The following is a 5390-nucleotide window of genomic DNA, read 5'->3' on the forward strand; positions in this document are numbered from 1 at the left end:
CCCCCATTTGGCTATGGGAAAAATATGAAGCCCTATAATAATAATAACACAACAAGGCTGCTTTATTTCAAACGTGGGTCGGCCACAGCTTTATTATAATTATATTTATTTATTTATAACATTAACCAATTGCAACAAAAAACTGATTTATACCCGAATGCCAGCCCGCCTAGGGCGGGGCATGAAGGTCAGCTCTTTACCCAACACCGCCTGCTGTGACACCAGTATTTCCCCATACAAAAGACACGAAACAGATGGAAACATGAATCAACAGGACAACAACGTCCTAGCACATTGACAATCAAAGGATCACATATCCACAAATCAACCACAAACGCCACGCAGGGCACCACGAAAACCGTATATTCCTTTATTCTCTTTTTTCGTATTTTTTTTTGTATACATATTCCTTTTTTTTATTTTTTTATTTTTTTTTACAAAATTATTCACTATTATAATTTTTTTATTTTTATTATAACACATATAACAATACCTGCTAATACACTTTGGTTTTTTTTTGGAAATTATGAACATAACCGTCAATAGGGAGGGAGGGTGGGCAAGTGCCGGTAAAAAGAGGAAGATGCCCTCCCACCCTTGCCTTATATACCTGGCAAGGGGAGGAGGGCAAACACCGCCCATATTCCCCCCAAAACCGCCCTGTAGGAGGGACCCTACATTCCTATAGACTACCCTGCCATTTCACTCAGAACGAAGACACAAAGGTGGGGGGAGGGAAGAGACCGACTTCCCCTAGCCCCGCTGTACCCATATTAACCCCTATATTGCCCAGTCATAGTCCCTACAGCCAATAAGCCTGAGGGCCTGTAAAACGGTATGGTGGGTGGTTCTTTATTGGGGTTTTCTGTCTGTTTCTGACCATGTCATGTGCCTTCTACGCTATGCTTTCTGTCATTGGTCTTTGGCCCTAATATTATGTCACTTGGTTTCCTTTCCTTTTCCTTTTATTTTTATTTTTTCAGTTATCTGTTATCAATTCAGCTATGTTTCATATTATTGCTAGGTTGGGGGGTGCGGGGCGCTGGCTAGACCTTGTCCTGACACTTCTCCTCTTAGGGACTCACTGGTTGTATCCGATGTTTACTGTATTTGGATTGTTTCTCCTTGATTAGATCAGGGAGTGGGTGATCATTTCACCCGTTCTGTTTGTCTTTGTTATCGTGTTATCCCTTCCTGGTTTGTCTTGTCTTTGTCTCTGTTACAGTAGTACACAGTATTGGCTTGCTCATCTTGAGTACAGTGAGATGGCACAGTTGAAAGTCTGTACCTTTAATGTTAGAGGGTTTGATGTCCCTGAAAAACGCTCACAGGTACTGTATCACATGCACAAAGAGCGGGTGCATATCCTGTTCCTGCAGGCAGGGCCGCCATCAGGGGGTATTAGGGGTACTACTGTAGGGGGCCCGGCCAAATGTAATTGAAAGGGGGGCCCGGCAACTGCTGCGACTTGCCTTTGGTAGAAAAAAACAGGCCCCTGCAATGGGGCCTGTTCTTTTCACCAAAACATTGTCGTGAGCTGCGGGCCCCCCTCTCGTCAAACACCGGCGTGAAACACCGCCCGCTTGCGCTCGACCGCACAAACGTGCGCGCACGAAGGACCGCAGGTGCGCTCCCCCGCGCGAACGACCGGGTGTGCCGGCGCGCAACCCGCTCGTGCCCGCCGGCAAGAGGGAAGCGGTGCGCCCGCACCACAAGAACATCGCCGAACTACTGGCATGGACAGCCACACAGGGAGAACGGCGCACAGACTAGTTACCTGCTGGGCCTCCGCCGCCGCCTCCTCCACCACCTCCTCCTCCACCGCCTCCTCCTCTACCTCCTCCTCCAGAGCGTAGCTGCGTAAGGAGAGGGGGAGGAGTCCAGATGTTGCGCGGCGGCAGGAGTTCAACGATCCCCGCCATTTTCTGGAGCCTGGAGGTGAAGGACTGGACGAGTACTGGAGTGGGAGCCAGCAGCTCTTCTGGCAGTGAGTAAAGTGTCTCAAAGTGCTGATCATGTATGGCCCTGTTCACACAGAGTATTTTGCAGGCCGAAGAAATCTGCCTCAAAATTCCTTAAAGAATTTTGAGGCAGATTTTGACCTGCCCACACTATCTTGCCGCGTTTTTTGCTGCAGACAAAAAACGCAGGAACGGCATGAACACTGCGGATTTTATGCAACACATTTTATTGTGGAAAATCTGCATCGTATTACAGTCGCAGCCGAGTGGATGAGATATAGGTGACACGATCCTCTATTCTTAGCGCAGCCCGGCCTCCTGTCATGACGTTTCATCCCATGTGACTGCTGCAGCGGTCACATGGTCTACAGCATCATCCCAGGAGGCGGGGCTACATTCAGAAGAGAGAGATGCGTCACCTAAACTATGGCCGGGGTAAGTCTAAACTTTTTTATAAATTTATAGAGGCTCTGTCACCAGATTTTGCAACCCCTATCTGCTATTGCATGTGATAGGCGCTGCAATGTAGATTACAGTAACGTTTTTATTTTTAAAAAACGAGCATTTTTGGCCAAGTTATGACCATTTTTGTAGTTATGCAAATGAGGCTTGCAAAAGTCCAAGTGGGTGTGTTTAAAAGTAAAAGTCCAAGTGGGCGTGTATTATGTGCGTACATCGGGGCGTGTTTACTACTTTTACTAGCTGGGCGTTCTGACGAGAAGTATCATCCACTTCTCTTCAGAACGCCCAGCTTCTGGCAGTGCAGATCTGTGACGTCACTCACAGGTCCTGCATCGTGTCGGCACCAGAGGCTACAGATGATTCTGCAGCAGCATCAGCGTTTGCAGGTAAGTAGCTACATCGACTTACCTGCTAACGCCGATGCTGCTGCAGAATCATCTGTAGCCTCTGGTGCCGATGTGTCCTCGCTCGTCCGACACGATGCAGGACCTGTGAGTGACGTCACAGCGTGATCTCTCGAGAACACGGCTGTGTCTGCACTTCCAGAAGCTGGGCGTTCTGAAGAGAAGTGGATGATACTTCTATACACAACGCCCAGCTAGTAAAAGTAGTAAACACGCCCCGATGTACGCACATAATACACGCCCACTTGGACTTTTACTTTTAAACACGCCCACTTGGACTTTTGCAAGCCTCATTTGCATAACTACAAAAATGGTTATAACTTGGCCAAAAATGCTCGTTTTTTAAAAATAAAAACGTTACTGTAATCTACATTACAGCGCCTATCACATGCAATAGCAGATAGGGGCTGCAAAATCTGGTGACAGAGCCTCTTTAAAAAAGTGCCTTTTTTTTCTCATTTGTGATTTTTGCGGCAGAACCGCAGCATTTCCGCAACAGAGGAGCAGCGATTCCACAGAATACATTGACATGCTGCAGCTTAAAAAGCCACACTGCAGGTCAATTTTTTTTGCAGCGTGTGGATGAGATTTGTTCATATCTCATCCTCTCTGCTGCGACTGTAATACGCTGCGGATTGTCCACAATAAAATATGTTGCATAAAATCCGCAGCGTTCATGCCTAGTGTGTTCCTACCCTAAGGCCGGATTTACACGAGCGTGTGCTTTTTGCACGCGCAAAAAAGTGGCGTTTTGCGCATGCAAAAGGTCCATAACAGCTCCGTGTGTCAGCAGCGTATGATGCGTGGCTGCGTGATTTTCGCACAGTCGCCATCATTATGACACTCTGTTTGTATGTTTGTAGCACGTGGTGCTTTTCTGTTTTCATTCATAGTTTATACGGCTGCGGAAATGCTGGGCGTGATTCTCACGGACCCATTGACTTCAATGGGTCCGTGATGCGCGAACAATGCACAAATATAGGGCATGTTGTGAGTTTTACGCAGCGGACACACGGACACGCTGCGTGAAAATCACTGACAGTCTGAACGGCCCCATAGAGTAACATAGGTCCGTGCAAGACGTGTGAAAATCACTGACAGTCTGAATGGCCCCATAGAGTAACATAGGTCCGTGCAAGACGTGTGAAAATCACGGACAGTCTGAACGGCCCCATAGAGTAACATAGGTCCGTGCAAGACGTGTGAAAATCACTGACAGTCTGAATGGCCCCATAGAGTAACATAGGTCCGTGCGAGGCGTGTGAAAATCACTGACAGTCTGCACGGCCCCATAGAGTAACATAGGTCCGTGCGAGACGCGTGAAAATCACTGACAGTCTGAATGGCCCCATAGAGTAACATAGGTCCGTGCAAGACGTGTGAAAATCACGCGTGTTGCACGGACGTATTACACGTTCGTCTGAATAAGCCCAAACAATAAGGCCCAGTTCACAGAGTTTTTGGGCCTTGATATTGACTCAATACAAACAAGGGAGGACCCTTATAGTTGGTGGGCATATATTTAAATTGAGAAAAATGGTTTGCCTACCGGCAAGCAAACCCTGTTTTCCAACTATGAAGATAGAAAATAATAAAGCATTTATTAGGTTTATGCAACACTGACAAACTACATATAGATAAAAGCAAGGTCCAATGCTGACTGCAATCAGCACAGTGCAGAGTATGAGGAGCCTAGGGCCAACGGCTGCAGCACGTTGCACCCAGCTCACAATTAGATTAGGGAGTCAGCAGGACTCGTATTTAAAATGAAAGAGGAAGCCCCCCGACATGTTTCGCTACGATGTAGCGTCTTCAGGGGTATCGGGGCTAATGACAGCGCGCGGCGAGATGTCCGTGCTTATATGTGTATTGACGTCATTCCACGTGTTCCTCTGCTTGGTAGTGGCCAATCAGAGAGAGGGTATGAGACGAGCCCTCTAGTAAGTGATAGGCGTCCCACGCTACCAATTGCCGACTAGTTGGGACAGCCAATGGGGATGAGATAAGGCGCGCAGGCGCATTAGGGTGAGAGCAGATAAGATACTGCTGACCATAAATACATGCCCTCATCGCGCATGCGCAGTAGCAGCAAAAATGGTAATAGAAAAAATCCCCTTATGTTAAAGCGGCTGCATATGATAGCGATGTGGTTATGGATAATGAGAACTATGGGAGCAAATGAAACGACTGTATTTAGTCTATAAGATAGAGTCTAACAAGATGACATAACGTCACTGTGTCATTTCCTGAGTATAGTTCTAAAAAGATGTAAAAGCAAGCACCAAACAACTTCCAAAACCGCCTCCCATTGATTTAATCTGAATTCAATGGAAAAAAGAAAAAGCAGCACGACCTTTCTTGCCGCGGTTCCGCCCCTGACCCCCCATCGAAATCAATGGGAGGCAGAAAATTCATTTTTCTGTGCGTATTTTTGTCTGCTGTCCTCAATTGCCGCAGGCAAAAAACGTGGCAAGATAGTGTGGGCAGGTCAAAATCTGCCTCAAAATTCGGTGCGCGGTTCCAGGCGGTCGCGGGTGCGTGCGGTTGCGGGTGCGTGCGGTCG

Source organism: Rhinoderma darwinii (assembly GCF_050947455.1).
Source record: "Rhinoderma darwinii isolate aRhiDar2 chromosome 11 unlocalized genomic scaffold, aRhiDar2.hap1 SUPER_11_unloc_16, whole genome shotgun sequence".
Classification (NCBI taxonomy): domain Eukaryota; kingdom Metazoa; phylum Chordata; class Amphibia; order Anura; family Rhinodermatidae; genus Rhinoderma; species Rhinoderma darwinii.